We start from the raw sequence: 26,259 nt of genomic DNA, 5'->3' as shown, positions 1-26,259 counted from the left end.
GCTCTATACAACAGTTTGTCAAAACAATGACTTCAGTCTAGTAATTTATTTTTTACTATTGTTGAAATCTGAGCTTTATTTTGAAAAACAATTAACTCTAAAATTATGTCTATACAAGTAAAGCAAAATAACCCAACAAGGCAGCTCTCCATCCCCATCAAAGCAAAAAAGAACAATGACTGAACAAACACATTTTTCCAGATAGGTCAGCTTTCCCCCCTTTCTTTTCCCGGGATAGGCTCATGGTAGAAACAATCTCTCTTTAGCTGAGTGTTAAGTCCTAATACCCTGTTTCCACGACGATGGGTTTCTAGAGCATCTCTATGACTGTTCTTGAGATAAAAGAGGTTATGAAACATCCAGAAGGTTCAATTTAGACCACATCTTGATACAGACTAATGTGTTGTCAGCGTCTCTATTATCTTTAAAAGATCTTTTTTTGTTTTATATTTATTTATTTTCCCTTTTGTTGCCCTTGTTGTTTTTCATTGTTGTTATAGTTATTATTGTTGTTGTTAGATTATTGATGTCATCGTTGGTGATAGGACAGAGAGAAATGGAGGGGGGAGGGGAAGACAGAGAGGGGGAGAGAAAAACAGACACCTGCAGACCTGCTTCACCGCCTGTGAAGCGACTCCCCTGCGGGTGGGGTGCCGGGGGCTCCAACCAGGATCCTTATGCCAGTCCTTGTGCTTTGTAACACATGCGCTTAACCTGCTGCGCTACCGCCCGACTAACTCTTTAAAAAATCTTTAGGGTGCTAAACAAAAAGCAGGCTTACAGATTGCATTTGGATCATGTGACTGTGCCCTAGTGGATGAGAAAGGACTTTCATGTATTTCATCTGTAGGTACAGATGAGCACTGACCCATGTCCAATTCTCTGCTAAGATTCTTTTTTTATATATAAATATGTATTTATTCTCTTTTGTTGCCCTTGTTGTTTTATTGTTGTAGTTATTATTGTTGTTATTGATGTGTTGTTGGAGAGGACAGAGATAAATGGAGAGAGGAGGGGAAGGCAAAGAGGGGGAGAGAAAGAGAGACACCTGCAGACCTGCTTCACTGCCTGTGAAGTGACTCCCCTGCAGGTGGAGAGCAGGAGGCTTGACCGGTATCCTTCCTCAGGTCCTTGCACTTTGCACCATGTGCCCTTAACCCGCTGCCCTACCGCCCCACTCTCCTCTGCTAGGATTCTATAGTGGGATTCTATACTGAATTAGTCAAATGTAGTCCCCCTCAATGCATCCCAGAAAGACAATCAGACCCTGGACATAACATTCTTAACAGGACACCAACATTGACTATTACCAATATCTTTAAATAAGATTTGATAGTCATATGAATAGGTTGACATACTTACAACTTTTTTTTTCCCAAGTCAGGTTTCTAGAGGTCAACTTGGCATTTTTAAAATCACCCTTTCAACTGTAAATTTTATTGATTTTGATAGACCATAATTGTGTGATCCCTGTCACTATTCTACTTGAAGCATATATCTTACTGGGTCACACCTGCCTGTATTATTCTGTGAACATTTTTTTTTAAGTCAGACCACTGCTCAGCTCTAGCTTAAGGTGATGAAATATTTTGATCTTGTGTTTATCTATGGAGTACAAAACTATAGCCTGGGCCTGGGAGATAATATACTGGTTTACTCACTGTACTTTATAACTGAGACTTAGAGGTCCCAGGTTCAGTCCTTGGTACTACCATAAGCCAGGAAGAATACTCTCATCAAAATTTTTTTTAAAATTAACTCTCTTTTCAGCCACCAGGTTCCAGATGCTAGCAGGATGCTGACCAGACTTCCCTAGACAGGTGACCCCACCAATATGTCCTGGAGTGCTGCTTCCCCAGAGCCCCACCCTACTAGGCAAAGAAAGAGGTAGGCTGGGAGTATGGATCAACCTGTTAACGCCCATGTTCAAGGAGGAAGCAATTACAGAAGCCAGACCTTCCACCTTCTGCAACCCACAATGACCTTAGGTCCATACTCCCAGAGGGATAAAGAATAGGAAAGCTATCAGGGGAGGGGATGGGATATGGATTTCTGGTAGTGGGAATTATGCGGAGTTGTACCCCTCTTGTCCTATGGTTTTGTTAATGTCCCCTTTTTTAAATAAATAAATAAATAAACAAACATGTAACCAAGAATCATAGGTGTAAATAGTAGTGGAAAAGTAAGAACCTTTCGCTGAACCCCTAGTTCAATCCCCAGTAATTCACTATGTGGATAGCTGCTTTGTATTTCATTCTTTCATGCACAGATATATTCAGATATAAGATGTAAGTAATATTATGCATGGAGTTATTGGAGAATCTAATGAGAGTGACCTGTTTCAAGTCCTTTCGTACATAGAATATGTTCAACGAGTTTAGTTCCATCCTCTTTAAAAGCTAGTATCAAATCCCACTTGAAATGCTCAAAACTATAGATTCAGATATCCACATTTGAATAAAATACGCTTGAAAAAGATCACCAGTAGTGCTGACTCTCAGAAAAAGTGTGAGACTGTTTCAAAAGCACAGATCCCCTCTGTGTAGATTTTTGTGTCTCATAGCTTCTTATTTCAAGCAAACAAGAGCCTTTTGTGGTAATCTCTCCCACGTGAGCAGTGGGAACAGATTGTCTTCAATCTAAAGCAAACGAGAAATTGCTTAAGTAAAGGTAGTGACTGTATGAATCATAAACCACTTTCTCAGATAACAGCCATTAGGTAAGTCTGTGTACAAATTTGACAATTTTTATTTCACTGCCTTTGAAAGCCCTTAAGAAAGGTTTAAGAGAACAAGATCTAACTACCGCTTTCAAAAATTCATCACTGAATATTTGTTAACCTTTCCCTGTCTGATAGCTGGAGAACTAGGATAATGCCCTTCAAATGGAGATAAATTACAATCCTTCAAAAGATTATCACGGTCTTAATCGAGTTTGCTCCAGCAGCTGAACAGCCTGTGACCTTGTTAGTTACACAACAAACATATCTGTTGTTTTATGTATCTGTAGGCAGTAGGTTAGAGCTTTCATCTTAATGTTTTCTGTACATAAAAGACTAGTTTCCTTCACTTAGAGCTTTGAGAAATAAAACAAAATTCAGCTTATTTTACAAGGGTGTAGCAAGTGAATTCAGAGTTGGCTCAGATGTTTGTTTATTTCTTTCTTTCTTTTTCCTAATGTTTGATGAATTCAGAATTTTGAAATAATTGAGAGCAGACTACAAAGACTTTCTGGGTATCTCTCACTCAGATTCCCTATGGGTTACCATTTTATAGATGTATATTATGATTTAAAGGAAAAGGAAGACAACTCCAGGTTCAGAAGCAGGCATCTACTCATATAATTCCAATATATGTGTGATCAAATCATAGAGATCCCACAACTGAAATACTCAGCAAAATGTTAAAGAATCCTCGTTCTTAATTTCTTTGAAGGAAAGCATTTGCCAGTTTCTATCATAAATGTAACTAAATGCAGGTACATAAACAGATTCCAACATATGGCCCAGTTTATGAAAACTACAATTACTACACATCTTGGGAAATTAAAGTACTTTTGTCCTAAATATAATGTTACAATAGCATGGAACTCAGCATGCTGGGTGTTCCCGGATGTCAGCACATCAGCAGTTATGCCACACTGCCAACTTTCAACAGAAGGGAGGGAGAGCTTGAATGGTATTAATTATTAAATGGTAACATTTAATCCTAGATCCTTATTATCTGTGCCAAGAGAAAACATCTGTGGGTGCTTAGAATAGGCAGATCTGGAGCATCCGTACAGATTCTGTTAGGTTTTCATGAAGCTTCCCAGGGAACAAGGTAATTGAGAAGCTAAAGCATTTATTTTTCCTCTTATACTCTTAACCTCTCTGCAAATAGATGACTCCGTAGCACCAAGAAGTGCTTTATGACCTCTGCTATGTGGCGGAGAAGAAAAGGAGAGGAGCTTCCTTTGCACTTTTTCCTTGTCAGAGCTTTTGAAATGAGCTCTGTGTCAATCACCATATGGGGGAAAGTTCAGTATCACTGCAGTGTCTGTGCTAGCTGTGGACGCCATCTGTATGACCGTGTCCATTCGTGCTACATCCCCCTGCCTCTCTATTGCAAGTGTTCTTTTGCAAGTGTTCCTGACACTGTGTTTACTTTCTCTTAAACATCCTGCCAAGATTGTGTCTAAAACTAAGGGGAGGGAAGAAAAAAAAATACCATTTTTTCTCTTGTTAGAGCGCTTGCAAGAAAAACAATTCTACACCATTCTCAACATACAAAGAAGGTTTCAAGACACTGAAAAAGTCTCTAGCAAGTGGTTATGCACAATCAGGGCTGGAGTACGAATGTAAGAAGGACTAATTGAATTCTCAGATATGGGCTCTTACATAGATTTTTTTTTAATATTGTCTATTTACTTATTTTTGAGAGAACTGGAGCATCATTCTGGCATATATGGACTTCATGATTGCAAACCTCATGCTCTACCTCTCCAGCCCCAGGTCAGTCTTTCATTTATTTTGTTTTGTTTTAGTTATTTTTTTTTATTTTGTCATTACTGGAGCTTCACTGTTTTCAAGTTGGCTTTTTTCAGATAGAGAGACAGATAGAGGCACAGAGAGAGGGAAAAACAGCATGGTACAAAAGCTTCCTCCAGTGCTATAGGGGCCGAGTTTGAGCCCAAGTCATGTGCTTGACGAAACAGGGCAGCTATTTCACTGGTCCCAGCTTAGACTTTTAACTGATACTCTATTCTTACTATTCTTTCTAGGGCAAATTCTCTCAGGAAAAAAAAAGCACATGTCTCTTTTAGTCTTATAAGTAGACATAACAACCAAGTCTTCACATGCCTCTTTTGAAATAAATGTGTTAATAAAAGACAATTCTTTGTCTTTTCATTTATTTTCCCTTTTCTTGCACTTGTTTTTTTTTTTTTTTTTTTTTTTTTTGTGTGTGTGTGTGTGTGTGTGTGTGTGTGTGTGTGTGTGTGGTTATTGTTGTGGTTACTGATATCGTTGTTGTTGGATAGGACAGAGAGAAATGGAGAGAGGAGGGGAAGACAGAGGGGGGAGAGAAAGATAAACAGACCTGCTTCACTGCCTGTGAAGAGACCCCCCCCTGCAGGTGGGGAGCTGGGGACTCAAACTGGGATCCTTACACTGGTCTGGCATTTGTTCCACATGTGCTTAACCTGCTGAACTACCGACAATTCGTTGTTGATTTTTTTATTTTTATTCTTTTTTTTTTATTTTTAATCTTCCATGTAGTTTTATTGAGAAAGTGTTGATTTATAGCACTGTTGTTGTCAGAGGGGCACATTTCTACGTTTTCCCAAACACACTCCACACTCCACCAAACCGTCATCCTCTGGAGGACTTTTTGATAAATTATTTGTATGAATTCACAAATGTAGTTAGGGAATTTTATTAACATGATTTGATTGGTTGCAAACATTTGACAAGCACCCCTTTTTTTCTTGCTGGAGCAGTGCTAGCACATGTTCACTTTGTTAGCTCAGGATGACTGGCTTGGTGATGACTGTTCCAAATCTAGTGCTTAGCCAGGCTGTAGTGAGAATGCTGCAGCTTATCAACAGAGGAAAGTTCATAGGAGAGTCGAAGGGAAACATGTTTCACAAGAGTTAAAAAGACTGCTTTAGAATTTTAGACTTAATGCACCATTGTAAATCTGATTTCCATGTTATCAGATTTCTTGTCTGTGCTTTTCATTAGCTAAACTGACTCGGTGCCCTCTGCCTCCCCCATTTCTGACCTTTCCTTGATCCTTTCACCTCTTAATATTTGAGTCGTGTTTTCCCTTACCAGAATTAGGAAAATACTTAGAAAAAAAGGATAGAAATACTTAGAAATACTTAGAAAAAATACTTAGAAATAAAGGATAGAAATACTTAGAAAAAAAGGATAGAAAACTTTCAGCGGAGTAACAAGAATTGTTTTCACTAATTTCTATAGAACCCATGCATTGTTAAATAAGTGACCAGTACAATAGTCATATTTTTTTTGCCTCCAGGGTTATTACTGGAGCTTGGTGCCTGCACTACAAATCCACTGCTCCTAGAGGCCATTTATTTCTCATTTTGTTGCCCTTGTTGTTCATTGTTACTGTTATTATTACTATTATTATTGCTGTCATTGTTGTTGGGTAGAACAGAAAGAAATTGAGAGAGAAGGGGAAGACAAAGAGGAGGAGTGAAAGAAAGACACCTACAGACCTGCTTCATCGCCGGTGAAGTGACCCTCTGGGCAGATGGGGAGCCAGAGGCTCAAACTGGGTTCCTTATGCCGCCAATCCTTGCACTTTGCATCACATGCGCTTAACCAAATGCGCTACCGCCTGGCCCCCCACAATAGTCATTTTTACAGAGGTTTCTCATCTGAAGAACCACAGCCAAAACAATAATAATAATAATAGTAATTCATGCTCTCTTGATTGATTTATTTCTCAAACATTGAAAACATCTGAAGCTGTAGGTTTTATTAACACACTTAAAATTCCCACTCTTGTATTCATTGCAAATTTGTAGGAGCCTATCACTTCATTGCCCCGACATTAAGCTCTCTATCATCATAGTAGCTCATCGTTGTCATCTCTGTCATTCCAACTACTTGCCCTTCAAACCACTTGTTGTCCCATATGATGTGCTATTACTACACTAACCCCTATTCCGACAGAACACTTTAAGATATAGTACTTTCTGCTCTAGTTGTTTCACCAAAAATGTCCATGTGGTTTTTATCATTTCAACTCTGCCACACTTGTTAGGTGGAAGACCTCAATGGGAGCCACGTGTATGGTAACTTTCCCTCATATGCTCCTACATGTCCTGAAGCTCCATGCCAAGCTGGCCACTTCATTCTGGGTTAAGATACTAACCCCAGGTTAATATCTAATCAATATAGTTTATAATTATGTTTTCAGTTCACAGATACACTAATTCTTGACCTGCTGTTGGGGGTTTAATAAAATCCATGTCTACTTAGAACCAACCTCATAATGTGAGGTTCAAGATTTTTTTAAAATCAGGATCTTCGCAGATATAATAAAAGTAATGATCAAAACAAGTTCCTGCTGGACGAGTGTGTGTTCTAAATCCAATGAGAGTGTCTTTATAGAGACAGAAAAAGACACAGGGAATAAGTGTATGTAAGAACAGAGGCGGAGACCGGAATTCTGCTGCCACAAGTCAGGGACCCATGAAGAGCTGCAATAAACAAGGGAGGATTATCCCCTAGAAGCCCTGTAACACATCAGTTTTGGACTTCTGCATTCAGAACTGTAGAGCTGGTAGCTATTTCATAAAAGTGTTGTGTAAATGAGGTAGTACCATGTAAGTGAGATAGTACCCTATAAATGACATAGTACCATGTAAATTAACTAGTACTATGAATGGTCTACTACAGGACTCTGCCTCATTTCTCATTAGTGAGTGTAGGAAACGTGACTCAAATTCTTTGAGCCTCAATATCCTTACCTATAAAAGGGGGAAATAATATTTCCTATCTACCTTCACTAAAGAGTCATCATCATGAACAAATGAAATAACCCTCCCTCCAAAATTCTTAACTCTCCAAAATTCTTAACTCCCTCCAAAATTCTTAAGACACATTCATGAAATTGTCACAATCTATGCTCTTCCTTTCTCCTTTCTCTCGAACTACCAGAGGTGTTAGAATGGAGGCAGAGAAATGAAATGTACTCACGGGAGTACAGCTACCTCAGTAAGAATGACCACTTATGATAGTCTGAAAGGAAATTCTGGTTGTATATAGTGGTTGACTTCTGGGCCATGTTAAGCTGCTGTCCTCATCTAAATACAGTTTTCAGGTGTGTGATATTGCCGTGGCTAAGCCACAACCACCTCTATTGTTAGAGATTTGGTAAAAAGGCCTATCAGCAATTCTATCCATTCAATCAGCCCAAATCTGCCTACCAGTCCCTCTGCATGCTGCTATGCTACTCTGAAGGATGATTGGGGATAATTCTGAACAAGGAGCAGTCCTTGTTTGCTCAGGGTGGTTATTATTGTTGTTGTTGTTATTTTATTGCTGCCAGGGTTATCACTGGGTTCAGTGCCTGCACAATAATTCCACTGTATCTATTGGCCATTTATTCCCTTTCTTCCTTTCTCTCTCTTTCTTCCTTTCTTTCATTTCATAGGGCAGAGAGAAATGGAAAGGGAAAGAGGAAAGAGAGGAAGAAAGACACCTGCAACTGCTTCACCACTAGTGAAGCTTCCCCCTTGCAGATGGGAACAGGGGCAGGCATGAACATAGGTCCTTGTACATGGTCATGTGTGTGCGTAACTGGGTCCTTCACTTCCCATCCCTGATTCATCATAGTTTAACGTTGATTTGTCAGAGTGTACTAAAACTCATGGTCTTGGGCACTGGGACTGATCTCCCTACCATCTGGGATTGATTGCCGGAGGGGAAGCTTACAGAATAGAGCAATTCAGGGAGTCGGGCTGTAGCACAGCGGGTTAAGCGCAGCTGGCGCAAAGCACAAGGACCGGCATAAGGATCCCGGTTCGAACCCCGGCTCCCCACCTGCAGGGGAGTCGCTTCACAGGCGGTGAAGCAGGTCTGCAGGTGTCTATCTTTCTCTCCCCCTCTCTGTCTTCCCCTCCTCTCTCTATTTCTCTCTGTCCTATCCAACAACGACAACAACAATAATAACTACAACAATAAAACAACAAGGGCAACAAAAGGGAATAAATAAAATAAATATTAAAAAAAGAAAAAAGTTTTAAAAAATTATATTAGAATAGAGCAATTCAGTTAATGGCAGTGATATCCTAAACCAGGTTGGTTACTGTAACCAGCCAGATTCAATTTCACATATGGTGACCATAAGATCACCAAAGCATGGGAGAGGAAACAAGTCAGGGACATATGTGACATGCACACTGCCACATATTTGATGGCCTTTTGTTTGCCATGGTTACTTGGAGAAAAGAGTAGCTGTGCGGGTCACTGAGCAATAGCACCCAAAGGTGCTACACAAACATCTGGAGACCTAAGGGCTGCCCGAGTGAGGCTCAGCAAAAAAGATCTGAGGGAACCAACAAAGTCCAAGTGCCTTTTCATGGTGACAGATAACAGGTTAATATGTTCAAGCTGGATCCAGGTGGGGATGCTCCTGATAGAGCAAACAAGTTACAATATACAAGGACCTGAGTCTTTACCCACCAACAGGGGTAAAGATTCACAGGAGTGAAACAGGGCTGCAGGTGTCTCCATCTCTCCCTCTGTATCTCTTCCTTCCTTCTTAATTGTTGTCTCTATGGGATAAATAATAAATCAATTAATAAAAAAAATAAGATAAAAATAAAAAATGCTCCAGAGTCCGGCGGTAAAGCAGCGGTTTAAGCACATGTGGCACAAAGCTCAAGGACCAGCATAAGGAGCCCGGTTCCTCACATACAGGGCAGTTCCTTCACAGGCAGTGAGGCAGGTCTGTAGGTGTCTATATTTCTCTCCCCCTCTCTGTCTTCCCTTTCTCTCTCCATTTCTCTCTGTTCTATCTAACAACGGCGACATCAAAAACAACAGCAATAACTACAACAACAATGAAAAACAACAAGAGCAACAAGAGAGAAAATAAATAAATATTTAAAAATTAAAAAATAAAATAAATAATAATAAGTGCTCAAGTAATAGGTAATAGATGAGTTTAGGGTCATCCAAACCTTGGCATAAAACCTAACTCTGACATGCAGTGTCGTGCTCGTTAAAAATTCCTCCCTTGGGAGTCGGGCGGTGGCCAGCGGATTAAGTGCACTTGGCGTTATGCACAAGGACCTTCGTAAGGATCCCGGTTCAAGCCCCCAGCTCCCCACCTGCGGGGGAGCAGTTTCACCCCCGGAGAAGCAGGTCTGCAGGTGTCTATCTTTCTCTCCCCCTCTCTGTCTTCCCCTCCTCTCTCCATTTGTCTCTGTCCTGTCCAACAATGGACGACATCAACAACAATAATAATCACAACAAGGCTACAACAAAGGCAACAAAAGGGGGTGGGGGGAATGGCCTCCAAGAGCAGTGGATTCATGGTGCGGGCACTGAGCCCCAGCAACCCTGGAGGCAAAAAAAAAAAATTCCTCCCTTAAACTTCAGCTGCCCATATAAGATGTAGGTAGGAATAAGCTGTCTTTTATGTTGTCATGAGACTTCTTATACTGAATCCCCAACTTTGTTAAGTTTAAGTTAAGCCAGTTCACTTCACGAAGTGCCTACATGATTAGCATCTCTTTTCACTAAACAAAGGAAAATGAGATGAGGGATTTCTCTGTTTCCCTTTTGTTTCCCTGGTTGTTGTTTTTTTTTTATTGTTGTTGTAGTTATTGTTGTTGTTATTATTGATGTTGTCATTGTTAGATAGCACAGAGAGAAATGGAGAGAGGAGGGGAAGACAGAGAGGGGGAGAGAAAGATAGACACCTGCAGACCTGTTTCACTGCCTGTGAAGAGACACCCTCCTGCAGGTGGGGAGTCGGGGCCTCAAACCCAGATCCTTACACGGGTCCTTGCACTTTGTGCCTCCTGCACTTAACCTGCTGCACTACTGCCTGACTCCTGAGAGGAGGGTTTTTGTTTTTTGGTTTTTGTTTTAATTTCTTTATTGGGGAATTAATGTTTTACATTCAACAGTAAATGCAATAGTTTGTACATGCATAACATTTCTCAGTTGCCCATATAACAATACAACCCCCACTAGGTCCTCAGTCATCCTTGCATCTGTATTATCCCACCCACCCACCCATGCACCCCAGAGTCTTTTACTTTGGTGCAAACTCCAGTTCAGGTTCTACTTGTGTTTTCTCTTCTGACCTTGTTTTTCAACTTCTGTCTGAGAGTGAAATCATCCCATATTCGAGATGAGGGTTTTTGATCTTACACCAAAAAGCAAGACATGAAACTAGCACTCAGCTGTTTTGCAACATATAAAAGCAAAGCACATTCTGAGCAGCTAGCATGCCCTCTCCAAGCTCCTCCCCAACAATTATCTTTTTTTAGATTTTTTTTGTTTACAAACAAAAGAAACTTCGTTTTCTTCATTCCCCCTCTTCTTTTTATAATTTGATAAGACACAGAGAAATTGAGAATGAATGAGAGATAGGAAGAGAGAAGAAGAGACACCTGCAGCACTGCTTCATCACTTGTGAAGCTTCCTCCCTAAGGTGCTGCCTGGGGACTGGAACCCAGACCCTTGTGCATGGTGAGGAGTACAGGTGTGCATGCAACCAGGTGCACCACTGCCCAGCCCCAAGAATTACTTTCTAAATGGGTGTATTTATCATTGTAGCCCTGCTTTTACTATACGTTAATCTTTTTCTCAAGTTTTATGTGTTATTTGGGAGATTCTTCTGGGGAATATGGAAATAATTCAATTTTTCTCATATAAATTAATAGTATTTTTTTCCTTTCCTTTGTATTATTTTGGCTTACATGAAGTTTCAAAGGACTCCTTACTTTTCAAACAGCAGGGAAAAGCTGTATATGAATGTACCCTGGGAAATAGGAGAAAAAAAGATTGCTTTCTTTTCTATTTTCCTGCTGTATTAATTTCCATGTCCCCCTGAGTACCCATAAAATTATCTTCCCAAGATGAAGACAAAATAACTTTTCTACTCCATATAAAGCAATCTATTTCTTGTTTGTGTAGCATTAAGATTTGAATAGATGGCACACCCAGGAAAGCACACATTATCCAGGTTTAAGCACCCCCATCTCTGAGTGTGGAGTACTGCTGCATGTGCCTGTTTCTCTCTCTTTCTCTCTCTCTCTCTCCCCTTCTCCCCTCTTCCCCTTTCTATTTCTTTCTTTATCAGAAAAGAAAGAAAGAAGGAAAGAGGGACCAGGCAGTGCTGCACCTGGTTAAGTACACACATTACAGTGCACAAAGATGCAGGTTCAAGCACCTGGTTCCCACCTGCAAGGAGAAAGCTTCACAAGTGGTAAAGAAAGCAGGGCTTCAGGTGTCTCTCTGTCTCTCTCCTTTTCTAGCTCCTCCTGCTCTCTCAATTTCTTTCTATCTCTATCCAATAATCTAATAACAAATAAATAAATATATTAAAAAGGAGAAAAGAAAGAAGGAAGGAGAGAGAGAGAGAGAGAAGTGAAGAAAGGTAGAAAGAAAGGGGGAAAAAATCACCAAGAATGGTGGAATCATACAAGTGCCAAACCCCGGCAGTAACTCTGGTGGAAAACAAAAACAAACAAACAAAAAGGATTCAAATGCTCCCTTTTTTGTTTCTTCTTGTAATCTATTGTCTGAAAATAAACCCAAGGTTTTATGCTTGTACTTCATCACTGAGTCACCTTCCCACCCTAATTTTATGTTTCCTTTTCGAGTGTGGTGGGGGCCAGTCTACAAGTGGCAAACAGAAAGAAGAGACACCACAGCACAGCTCCATCACTCTTGAAGTTCTCTTGGTGTCATCTATGGTACTCCCACGTGGTGATGCCGAGGTTTGAACACAAGATAGCTTGTAGGACAAGGCATACTTTCTATTGGATGCACTGACTCCCCCTCCTCAGTTGTTCTTGTTCTTAGTCAAAACTGGAAGAGAACATTGACATGATCTCCTCTAGATACTCTGGATTTTTGTTTATTAATTTTTTCACTTTTATGATCCTTTATTTATCTATTTTAGTGATTTACAAAAGTATAAGATAATAACATATAATTCCATACCATTCCTGCCACCAGAATTCCATGTCCCCTTTCCCCTTCAGCAGAAACTGCAATAGCTCTCCCTAGATCACAGATTTGAGTTGCATATATATCTGCTCAACTTTTATTCACTTCTACAATCCTTCCTTTCTTCACTTTTTTTTCCCCCTCCAGGGTTATTGCTGGGGCTCTGTACCTGCACTATGAATCCACTGCTCCTGTGGCTTATTTGTTTATAGGACAGAAAGAAATTGAGAGGGGAGTAGAAGTTAGAGAGGGAGAGAGAAAGATAGACACGTGCAAACCTACTTTACCACTTGTGAAGCAAATCCCCTACAGGTGGAGAGCCTGTAGCTCAAACCGGGATCCTTGCTCGAGTCCTTATGCTTTGTACTGTGTGTACTTAGCCCAGTGCACCACTGCCAGAGCCCCCACTTTTCTAAGTAACTCCTATACCTATTACTACTTCCAAATATACTTCCTTTTTCCTCTTGCCTCTCATATAAGCAAAACAGTGCCTGTCTTCCTCTGGTGTTTCCCACATTCTCTTCCCTTTCAGTGATGACACCTTCATTTCTTTTTTTTATATAATGTTTTAATATTTATTTATTTTCCCTTTTGTTGCCCCTTTTTATTGTTGTAGTTATTATTATTGTTATTGATGTCGTGGTTAGATAGGATAGAGAGAAATGGAGAGAGGAGGGGAAGACAGAGAGGGGGAGAGAAAGACACCTGCAGATCTGTTTTACCGCCTATGAAGAAATTCCCCTGCAGATGGGGAACTGGGGACTCAAACCAAGATCCTTACTCCAGTCCTTGTATTTTGCGCCACCTGCTCTTAACCTGCTGCGCTACTGCCCGACTCCTGACACCTTCATTTCTACAACTATCAGAGACTATTTCAATGTATGTTTGTTACTGACTAAGGGACCCCTTTCTGAGAAAAATATCTAATCTGCATACATTGTTCATACACTCTGACATTCCATCTATCTATCTATCTATTTTACCAATAGGGCAGAGAGGAAAAGAGAGATAAGAAGAGAGAAAGAAGGAGTTGGGCAGTAGCGCAGTGGGTTAAGCACAGGTGGTGCCAAGTGCAAGGACAGGCTTAAGGATCTCAGTTCAAGCCACCGGCTCTCCACCTACAGGGGAGTCACTTCACAGGCGGTGAAGCAGGTCTGCAGGTGTCTATCTTTCTCTCCCCCTCCACTCTGTCTTCCCCTCCTCTCTCCATTTCTCTCTGTTCTATCCAGCAAGGATGATATCAATATCAACAACAATAATAACTACAATAAAAAAAAACAAGTGCAACAAAAGGGAATAAGTAAATAAATATTTTTTTAAAAAAGAAGAGAAAAAGAAAGGCACCTACAGCATTGCTTCATGGCTTATGAAGCTTCCTCCCTGCAAGTGGGAAGTGGGGATTGGAACCTGCATCCTTGTGTATGATAACAGGTATGCTCAGTCAGCTACATCACCACCCAGCCCCTGCTCTGATATTCCTAATGCTGTTTTGTATAGAGGTGAGCATAAACAGAGAAGAATTGATAAAAAATGGCAAGTTAATAGTCACCGAGTTATCTGGAAGTCATAAAGCTGAAAAAAAAAAAGAGATGTAAAGAAAGACAAGGCAAATGGCAGAGGAGTTAATGAAAGATACTTGAATGCAGAGGATGAATGAAGACCTGGAATGAGAGATGTAGACTTAAAGAAGATGGATTGCTTTGGGAGATTTCAGCTTCAGGTAACAGAAAGCTTGGTTCAAAATTGCTTAAACAGTAGATTTATTGGCTCATATATCAGCAAGCCCAGACACAGTGAGACTTCAGCATTGTTGGATCCTTTGGTTCAATACATCGACCCTGGCCTTAGTTCTCTTAGTCTTTCTACTCCGCCCCCTGAGTGGCAGCTCAGCAGGAGGCTCCTGGCACCTGGAGGGCCTGGTGTGTTCTGTTCCAGTGTGTTTCTGATGAAACAGAGAACAGGTTCTCAGAGTGGAGAAACTTCCCACAAAGCTTTCTTCACCTTGTATTACCTGGATTTGGGTCACATACCTATTTCTGAAAGGAAAAGTTCTCCTGGGTCATGTGGGACTTAAGAGTCCCTGAGGAAATCTGCATCTTGTTGTGGGACTTACTACCTGGAGCATACCAGAATTTCTCAGGGAAAAGAAAATATGACTGTCAATCTTTAATGCTGCAAAAAAAAAAAAAAAAAAAGATAGGACTTACGAATTTCTGGGCTGGGGAAATAGCATAATGGTGGGGCTGGGTGGTGGTGCGCCTGATTGAGCTAACATATTATAATGCTCAAGGACCCAGGTTCGAGTCCCCTGTCCCCACCTGCAGGGGGAAAGCTTTGCAAGTGGTGAAGCAGTGCTGCAGGTCTCTCTTTGTCTCTCTCCCTCTCTATCTCCCCCTTCCCTCTCAATTTCTGGCTGTCTCTATCCAGTAAATAAAGATAATAAAAAGAAACTTTTTTAAAAAAGGTATCAGGAGTCGGGCGGTCATGCAGTGGGTTAAGCGCACATGGCACGAAGTGCAAGGACCCGGCTTAAGGATCCCAGTTCGAGCCCCCAGCTCCCCACCTGTAGGGGAGTCACTTCATAAGTGGTGAAGCAAATCTTCAGGTGTCTATCTTTCTCTACCCCTCTCTGTCTTCCCCTCCTCTCTCCATTTCTCTCTGTCCTATCCAACAATGACATCAAAAACAACAACAATAACTATAACAATAAAACAACAAGTGCAACAAAAAGGAAATAAATAAAAATAATTTTTGTAGTTTTTTAAAAAGGTATCATAATGGTTATGCGAAGAGGCTTTCATGCCTAAGTCTCTGAGGTCCCAGGTTCAAGCCCCAGCACCAGCATAAGCTAGAGCTGGTCTCTCTCTGTGTATCTTTATCTCTGTCACTCTCATCAAAATGTGTAAGGGGCCAGGTGGTAGCACACCTGGTTAAGTGCACATGTTACAATGCCAAAGGACCCAGGTTAGAGCCCCCGGTCCATACCTGTAAGTGGGAAAATTTTGCAAGTGGTGAAGCAGTGTTGCAAAGTCTTTCTGTCTCTTTTCCTCTCTATCTTCCCTTCCCCTCTCAATTTCTCTCTGTAAATTTCTCCAGTAAATAAATAAAGATAGGGAGTTTGGCAGTAGCGCAGCAGGTTAAGCGCAGGTTGCACAAAGTGCAAGGACTGGCTTAAGGATCCTGGTTTGAGCCCCCAGCTCCCCACCTGCAGGGGAGTCACTTCACAAGTGGTGAAGCAGGTCTGCAGGTGTCTATCTTTCTCTCTCCCTCTGTCTTCCCCTCTTCTCTCCATTTCTCTCTGTCTTATCCAACAATGACATCAATAACAACAATAATAACTACAGCAATAATATAACAAGGGCAACAAAAGGGAATAAATAAAAATTCAAATAAATAAATATAATAAAACAGATTTTTTTTTGGCCTCCAGGGTTATTGCTGGGGTTCGGTGCCTGCACTACGAATCCACTGCTCTTGGAGGCTATTTTTTCCCTTTTGCTGCCCTTGTTGTTTTATCATTGTTGTGGTTATTATTACTGTTGTTGTTATTAATAAAACAGTTTTTAAATAAAGTATGTAAAATACTTTAAAAATACATGAATATTTCTAAGGACTTTTTTTTTAAATTAGAAACATAAGGGTTAGAAACTGCAGCACAGAAGCTGCCTTCAATTTGATGGGGGCTTGACTTGAGCCTGCATTGCATACATGGCAAATCAGTACACTATCCAACTGAGCTGATTTCCTTGTCTGGGGGCCCATTTTTTATGGAGGGGGGTGGCAGGGAGAAACAAAATCACAGGGAATTATTGTCTGGATTATATCTAGACATTTTTCTTAAATCCCAGGAAGTACATTTATTCTGCTGTATTGCTATGCTATACCATCTTTTAAATAAACAATACAAAACATCCTCTCCCTAGCAGGTACAAGCAATAAGAGATTTTTTAACTCTAAAGTCTGACATATTGAGAAGTTCTCAAACGTGTAAGGAGCCTAAATGTCCATTGACAGATGACTGGATAACAGAGTTATGGGACCTAAAGTCAATGGAATACTGCTCTGCAATGAAAGATGATGACATTGTGCCCTTTGGAATAAAATGAATGGACCTAGAGATGATTATGCTTAGTGGAGTAAGGAGGTGAAAGGCAATCAGGTGGTTTTGCTCATATGTGTAATATAGAGAACTGAAACACATGAACTTGCCAAAAAAAAAAGGAAGAAACAAAGAGAAGAGAAAAGTATCCAAACTGAAAAACTATCTCTAAGACGTTCTGAGAACTATAATGGGCGTGTGTGTGTGTGTGTGTGTGTGTGTGTGTGTGTGTGTGTGTGTGTGTATGTTGGGGTTGAGAGGAAGGGGCCAGAAGGCACAGAACATAGATGGTGGGTATAGTGTGAAATTAAATAATCTTGTAAACCACTACAAAATAACTAATAATATACATATATATCAGAGGTTCTGATTCAATAGGTATGGTATACAAATTATAAATCAATATATTTTTACATTTCAAGTGACAAGTAGTTGGATACTGGGAAACAATTATGTCAGTTACTTTCATACATATACTAAGAAGAGGCAGGCAGTGGTGCACCTGGTTAAGCACACACATTGCAATGTGTAAGGACCTGGGTTCAAGCCCCTGGTCCCCACTTGTAGGGGAAAGCTTCATGAGTGGTGAAGTAGGGCTGCAGGTGTCTCTCTGTCTCTTTTCCTCTCTATCTCTCCTTCCCTCTCAATTTCTGTCTGTAGCCAATTAAAAAAAAACATACATATACTATGTGAATCATTCTTATAAGTGTCTTACTCTTTTCCAGCCCCATCAGTTTCCTTTCTTTTGCTTTTATTGTAAGATGTTTTATATTTTTGAAGAGCAGACAGCATTGAGAATTGACTATCTATATAGTCAAATATCAAGCTTTGATTTGGTTTTTCTGGAGGTCGGCACTGTTTAGAACCTTTTTTTTTCCCCCATAGCTGCAGTAGAATGTGTGGCCTCTAATAAAGTCCTGAGGCTTGAGGAGAGCCTGCCTCTAATGCCAAAACCAGACTGTTGGACCCATTTCACTTCTGACTTCTGTGTAAACCACAGAGTTTCAAATTCACCCCCACTTCTTGATGATTGGTAGATGACCAGGGAGTTTTGTTAACAGAAACAAACAAATAGAAAACAAATTCCACAGATAGTTGTTTGATTTTGTTTTGAAAGAATAAGCAGAAGAATTGCTTATAAACCGAAAGAGCCCCCTGGCTACTTACAACAATCACTGGGCTCATAGTTCTCACTGACAAAGACCAGAGTAAGACAACTGCTGTTTATCTTAAGAGTTCATTGTAGGTGTTCTTTCCAATGTTTCATCTAAGTGACCACAGGACCCTGCTCTTCTGTGTGTCATGATTCTAAGAAGCAAGAATTGAGGTATTTTTTTATATGTGTTTCTATGCAAACTCATATATAAACAAGTTGTTTTACAAATCTCTCTATATATCATATTTAAGGGATCTTTCCTCCATAAAGTCAGAGTCTTAGCTTATCCTTAAGAACTGACTCAAATCCTTTCAAGTGTAAAGTATGTTTCTTTACTGCAGTTTCATCATGACAGCTTCTGCTCCTTTTACTACCTATGTAGACAGACATTCCTCAGCAACTCTCACTTGACAGGAAAGAGTTGAACTGTTTTCTAGATACAAAAGTCAAAAGCTACAAAGTCGAAGAGCCAGCTATGTCCATGAAGATTGATAAGAAATCAAATTTTCTTTTTTCTCAGTGTTGTTTTTGTTCCTCCCTCCATCCACCTGGCTGTAAATGTCTAAATATATCATATACTAAATTCTTAAGAGCAAAATGACTTCTACAGAGTGATTATCTCTACTGAGTGAATGCTGATACTTAGTATTCTACATTGCTTTAAAAATTAATGAGTTTTTTAGTTCAAAGAAGGGGGCAGAGTTCCTATTATGATTCTGATACATGTTGGGTTTTTACATTATCTCACCTAGTGCTTGCAGCTAGCTTGCAAATTAGTTACACTGTACTTTTTAATAATAAGTCCCACTTAGTGTCTACTCTGTATCTTCTTTGTTCTGGGAAACCTAGCAGAGACTCTGGGGACTTTGTGATCCTGCCAGGAATTCAGTCTGATTGGAAATACACAATATAACTGTTGACATGAGACAAAACAAACAAAAAGATGTAGCAGCTGGGGAAATAACACAACTGGTAGAGCATTGGACTTCATGCCTGAGAGTCCTGATTAGATTCTAGATGTATGTACTAGATCTCTCTCTCTCTCTCTTTCTCTGTCTCTGCCTCTCTCCCTCCCTCTCTCTCTCCTTCTTCCTAAATTTATTTTAGTTTTTCACATAGTTAGAGTATCTGTAATAAGTATAATAGAATATGATAAGTATAATGTAAGTAAGTATGATGTAATAAGTTTGTGTGATATGTAAAATAACTCTAGAAAGGAGAGAGAGAGTGGGCCATAATAGACATATGAATTGAAGACTATGGAGACCAACATTAAAATGAGTGGCTCATTTTAAGAATGAGGTCAGGAATTTATTTGATCCCTAGTTTTGCATGTGCCAGAGTGATGCTTTAGTTCTCTCATAGATAAGCAAATAGATAACCACTTAAACATTTTTAAAAATTAAAGATATTTAACAACTGTGCCAATGGAAATGATAGACTTCCTCCTAGACAAATTTTGAGATAGTTGCAAAAGATTTCAATATATCAAAACAACCAAATTGTTAAAGCTAGACAAATACCTAACATAATCAGCTCTTTGTTTTCTCTTTATTTTTGGTGCTTTTTTTTTTTCTTCCTTCCCTTTAAGGAAGCATTGAGAAAGCTTCTAACCCCCTCTCCTTGATAGAAATAACTTAAAGTGTTCTAAAGAGACATCACTTATTCATCCATATCCCTCCTTTATCCTTGTACAATTTATCATCACTTAAGAAAATACATACAGGAGCTCCAGTGGCATAATCTGTTAGCGTTTGGTACTTATATGAAAATACATGCAGTGTAGCACTGGGTAAGTAGAAACACTTGGTGGCAAAATGACTACATCTGTCTATATCAGTTCCCTCTTTACATCTATTTCCTGCTCCCCACAAATAGCTATTTCCTTCTTCCTGGTTTCCAATCTTTGTTCAGTGTCATCATGGCTCTCCCCACCAGCCCGTGTTTCCTCTGGCACTGATTCAGTGCCCTGTGCTGGCCCCCAGTTGCCCTCACATGGCTCCATGTGGGGTCTGTGGCGCCTCGCCACAAGCACAATTAAGTCTCCAAACTACTTAGGCAGGAACTTTTGTCCCAAACAAATCTGTTTATCAGAGAGCAATTGGATTGCATGTATGGAATCCTCCACAAACAGGATATTCCATCTCAAATTTATGGCCTCTTGGCAAACACAAGAATGCCTCCTGGGGAAGTGTGTGATCTCCAGGAATGCCAAACGGCCTACCCCACCACTAACCACAGCTGCTGATGGGGGCAGACTGGTCATCTGTTCCTTGGCACTTCCTGCTGGAAATACAACAGTTAAGGCCTTTTTTACATATATAATATGTGACGCTTTTGGATTATTAATTTCAGGATGGGGGAAAATCATTAGTATTCTTTATTTAAAGAGGAAGCCTTTGGACAAGAGTCAACAGTTCTAAATCAATAATAAAGATTTTCCCTGAATTATGGTGTTTTTACCTGACTTGAAATTGGGTCTTTTTTTTCTTTCTTTCTTTTCCTTTTCCACCTTTTGAATTCAACTTAACACACTGACTCTCTCAGGTTCCTGTGGTGAATTGTTATTGAAATGAGGGAAGACAGAGCCCATTGACTCAGAAGACCTATGTCATTAGTTAAGTCTCTCTTTGTTCAACTGACATGACACCTGCTTATTCACCTTGGCTTGGGCACTTGCCTTTAAATCTGACATTTTAAGAGAGCAGAACTCAGAATGGCGATGAGAAGGCAGCATTGTAAACAGACATTATATTTTTTTAAAAAAAAAGGTAAAAAAAATCAATACTTCCATTAACATCTAGAGGCACACTGTTCAAAAAACACTTACATGTTTTGTTGACAGTAATGTACCAAGAAGACGTGTTCCCTTAAAGATTACAAATTATGTAACTATCATGATAGTGTTACTTCTCATCATTTGCCTGGAAATTTCCAATCAAATTTTAATACTTAAAACTAAAACAACAACCAAAGCAAGCAAAAAGCTCTTCCTGGAAAATACACCCAAATAAAACTTACTTTTTTTTTTTTCAAAAAAGTAAGTACGAAACAATTCTAGTATTATACATCAATGTCACTAGTAATATACAATAAAAGAACCATTTCCTTGAAATTTGTTGTAATGGGCATTAATTACCATGTATATTGCCTTTATATATTTTTGAGATTGACCATAATGGTAACAGTTTTTATTATTGTTGATGTTGCACAGACTGTTGGAGGGTTAAGTGAATAAATGACAAGAGCCTAAAACAGTGCCTGGAGCACAGCAGTCACTCAGCATATGTTGTCTGTTATTATGACCTGGTGAGCAGGTGTTACAACAAAGCAGAAAGGCATGTATCATCATATAAAAAGAATGCTCTCACAATCAGGTTGTTGAACATAGTAATCTGAGTTATCTGAGAAGTAACCTGAAGTGTTTGACAGATATTAGATGACCATCTGGAGGAAACAAGGAGAAGCTGGATCCCTGCCTTGGGTGTGCAGCTTGGATGACATCTAGTTTTCTTGACTTTCTGATTCCTTAATTTGGTGTATAAGAGCTGATCATTCCAAGAGTACTTCATTTGAACTAATAGATGTGTTCCTGGCAGCGAGTTATTTGTTAAATGCCCTGTGGAGCTTTCCTTGTCAAGAGAAAAAAATGCCTTATTCTTCCTCTTCCTCTTCCTCTTCTTCTCCTTCTTCTCCTTCTTCTCCTTCTTCTCCTTCTTCTCCTTTTCTCCTTCTTCTTCTTCTTCTTCTTCTTCTTCTTCTTCTCCTTCTTCTCCTTCTACTTCTTCTTCTCCTTCCTCTTCTTCTTCTTCTTCTTCTTCTTCTCCTTCTTCTCCTTCTACTTCTTCTTCTCCTTCCTCTTCTTTCTTCTTCTTCTTCTTCTTCTTCTTCTTCTTCTTCTTCTTCTTCTTCTTCTTCTTCTTCTTCTTCTTCTTTTTCTTTTTTTTTAGGTTTGTAGGACCAGACCACAAGTCTTAAGCCAGGATATAACAGTGTATTTCAATTTGTGTTGAGTCTGTAAAATGGAAACAAAGAACAAAGAATTTTTAATAGGCCTTCATTCCACAATGAGGGAGGTTTAATTCATTACAAAATAACTTGGACTGTTTTCTAAACACATCTTGGTCATTAGTAAACCGATATTACTTAAATCAAGTTAGCAGGAAGGTTAAGAAATGCAAAGTTTTTGTTTTGTTTTGCTTTCCTTTTAAGGGTTTTCCTCAAAATTCTTGCTCTACCTGAAGGTACAGATTAACTGAAATATCTGGGCTCTCAAAATGAAAAAAAAAAAAAAAAGAATCAAAGGAAATTTGGAAGGCAACATAGGCCCGTGTTGCTTTGAATTCAGCCAGGCTGATTTGCTCAATGGTTGAAGAGTAACAGCAACCACTCTGAACACCAGAATGGTCAGTGCAATTAATGCAATTAAAGTAATTAGTCCTGGCAGCTGTAAGGTCAAATAGAGGTAGCTTTGTAACAACAATCTGCCACTGCAAAATTACTGACATTTCCAACTAAATTATATTCTCTAAATTGTTGCCTTAATGCTAAATAAATAAAGTTATGCTAATGTAGGGACTGATTACAGATTGAAATTAGCACAATTGCTTGTTATACAGTCTGCTAGGGTTAACATTTTTTAAAAACATAATTAATGGCCTTTGCTTACTGTCTCTAGTTATAGATCCCACAGCTCATTTGCATTCTTTTGCAATATGCTGACAGTGCTAAATGTCTCTGAAGAAAGATCTCATCTGTAGGCCTGGAAAATGTGTTTTTCACGTCATCAAGCTAAAACTTGTTATGGTTTCGGGCCAGTGTTAATAACAAAGATGACCAGAAAGGAAATGGATTAAGAATGAAGCTAGAATCAGCTCTTTTTTTTTTTTTCCCTTCTTTTCAGTCTTGTGATCCAAACCCTTTCTGGAGTCAATGTGAAATGTAATTGCTCTTTTGACCTCTATCTTCTCTCTCCCCACGTCTGAGGAAGAGCTACACTGGTTGATTATTGCAGGAATGAAAGGCACTCTGACCTTGTCGACCGAATGCCTTGCAGCTTTCAATGTTGCCCATTATACTGAAGGCAGGCGATTCCTGGAGAGAGGCGGAATCTACAGGAGAGCCGCTCCCTGGGCAAGCTGCCAGAAAAGGCTTCAGCAGCCACAGTTCAAACATAGCCAAACAGCTCAGGCAGCAAAGGTAACAGCGAGGTGCGGGAGGAGGGGGGAGAGGGGTTGTGGAACAGAGGATAGAAAAAACATTGTTAGCCCTCAGTCGAAAGAGCTCTCCAGGAACGTTCTGCTGTAGTCCACCTTTGCTAATAGTGCTTTGGGTCACCCGCCTCAACTGCAGAGAGTGGCCTTGGAAAGATTTGCTGAGGAAGGAAGCAGTAACTTGTGTCAGGGCGGTTACGAAAATAGACACCCTCTGAAGGGTTTATTCTCACAGTCCTGTCTAAAGCACTATGTAGGGTGATTTTCTAGCAGCAGGTAGGTCCAAGGTTTAGTTCCAACAATTGTTCTATACTACAAATAATTCGCTACAAACTTGGCTGGATTGTTTTTAGAATGTATGGTTAACAGAGGGATTAGGGGACAACTCACATGTGAACACAACATGTGCTCTCCTTCAAGCACTGACTCAAGGAGGCTTTGTTTAAAACCAGCTGTGGTCCTTTCGCTTGAATACAAGAGTTCTGCTCCAGACCATTCTTTTTTTTTTTTTTTTTAACTCTAGCCCATTCTACTCAAAAGTTTATCAAGCATTTAGTATATGCTTCAATATTTTGGGAAAACAAATGACTTGCTCAGTGTACCTGTAAGATAATGAGACTGATTAACCCATCAGAAAAATATACCCTTCTGTTTATCACTCCATTTCATTTGTTCAGGGAGTTGTGTATACATTAAGGGGTGGAGGGGGGGCTTGCTATAAGTTCTATGTGTCTCATAGGCCTTTTGTCTTCCAGTATTTTGAAAGTTAGTGCTGTTATTCCATCATTTGGAAGAGTAGTTTTACTGTGACAATAAAGCTTTTGGAATCTGGTTGGGATTCAACCTCAATTCTGTTATTTCTGAAAATCTATGCAATCTAAAAAATAAATAAATAAATAACCTCCATTTCTTGGAGCTCTGTTTGGCCTAATTCCTCAAAGGAAGGAAACTAGATGAATCTCTAGCCTTTCCCAACAGTTGTTCTATGAAAAATATTGCTGTGCAGTCATATGTCCCAGATTTTCTAGAATACCCCCAGTCCAAATAGTGTGGTTCATCATGTATTTACCAAATGCTGAATTCAAAATTCCAGCAATCCAACTTATAAATAAAACTATCAGAAGTGGGGAGGGGGTGATGAGTCAAGGTTAGAGGGAATGGCATCAAAGAAGATCTGGAGGGATTAACAGTGTAAACACTTTTTTCTTTTTTTTTATTTTTTTAATATTTATTTATTTTATTTATCCCCTTTTGTTGCCCTTGTTGTTTTATTGTTGTAGCTATTATTGTTGTTGTCATTGTTGGATAGGACAGAGAGAAATGGAGAGAGGAGGGGAAGACAGAGAGGAGGAGAGAAAAATAGACACCTGCAGACATGCTTCACCGCCTGTGAAGCGAATCCCCTGCAGGTGGGGAGCCGGGGTTCGAACCGGGATCCTTATGCCGGTCCTTGTGCTTTGCGCCACCTGCGCTTAACCCGCTGCGCTACAGCCCGACTCCCATAAACACTTTTTTCATGGCAATAAAAGGTCCAAAATATTTAAGCTGAAGGAAATATATGTCTTTGGAGTCACACCATGCTTGATGTGAAACTGGCTCTGGCTCTGACATGTACTTAAGTGCCCTTTCAAAAATTTATTTTGGCACAGGGAGGTGGCATCACTGGTAGTATAATAGACTTCTTTTTTTTTTCTTTTTTTGAGGATTAATGGCTTACAGTACAGCCTTTAACACATAGACATGTCCTCTTATCTCTCCTTGACAGGTATCTGGGAGACACTTCCCCAGTCTAGAGCCCTCTCTCCCATTATATGTCAGAACTCCGATGACCCTTCATTCTGTCCCTCTCTCTCTCTTTCCCTAGAGTCCATTGCTTTGGTGCAGTACACCAGTCCAGGTTTCACTTTATATAATTTCCCTTACTGTCCTTTATTTTTTTTTATTTTTGTATATTTATTTAGTTTCTTTCCCTTTTGTTGCCCTTCTTTTTTTTTATTGTTGTTGTAGTTATTATTGTTGTTGTTACTGATGTCATTGTTGTTGGATAGGACAGTGTTGGATAGTATGCCAGCTCCCCCCGGCTTAAACACCAGCATGTCTGTATGAGATTAGTTTGATCCCACTCAAAGCTGCGGTCTATTTACATAAATCACTTTTACATTTACATAAAGCACCACCTTCCCTCCAGGGCATTGGTGGTTCAGTGGTAGAATTCTCACCTGCTCTGCCCCCTCTCCTTGTCACACCCTGATCTTCCACCAGTCACTTTTCTCTCTACCCTCTCTATGTCACATCCTGTTCACACCCTACTTGGGAAGTATATATAAAGACAACATTGTTCGTTTTAGTTGAGTTTAGTTTAGTTTAGCTTGGCTTAGATTGTGCTGCATCCAGCATGAATAAAGAGATACTGCATACAACCCAGCCATGAGTCCCAGGTCATCTGTCTTCTGTCAATGAAGCTCGGCCCAACAGGACAGAGAGAGATGGAGAGTGGAGGGGAAGACAGAGAGGGGGAAGGAAAGATAGACACCTGCAGACCTGCTTCACCACCTGTGAAGTGACTCCCCTGCAGGTGGGGAGCCAGAGGCTCCAACCGTCCTTACACCGGTCCTTGTACTTTGCCGCCATGTGCACTTAACCTGCTGCACAACTGCCCGACTCCCACTGTCCTTTATTCTTAAGATCCACCTATGAGTGAAATCTTTTGGTGTTGGTCTTTTTCTTTCTGACTTTTCTCACACACTATTAAATCTGCCAGTTCTGACTGTGATATTACAAAGGAGATAGCCTCATCATTTTTAACAGTTCTATAGTATTTCATTGTGTATATGTGTCATAACTTTCTTAGTTATTCATCTGTTGTTGGTCATTTCAGTTGCTTCTGAGTTCGGACTAATTCAAATTGTGCTGCTATGAACATAGGTGTGCATAGGTCTTCAGACAAGTGTTTTTGTTTTCCCTGGATAGATCTCTAGAAGAGGGATTGTCAGGTCATGAAGTCCATTCTAGTGTTCTGATAAACTTCCAGACTGTTTTCTACAGGAGATGAATCAATTTACAATCCCACCAGCAATGCAGAAGA

Source organism: Erinaceus europaeus, chromosome 2 (assembly GCF_950295315.1).
Source record: "Erinaceus europaeus chromosome 2, mEriEur2.1, whole genome shotgun sequence".
NCBI lineage: Eukaryota > Metazoa > Chordata > Mammalia > Eulipotyphla > Erinaceidae > Erinaceus > Erinaceus europaeus.
This window is presented reverse-complemented; position numbering follows the sequence as displayed.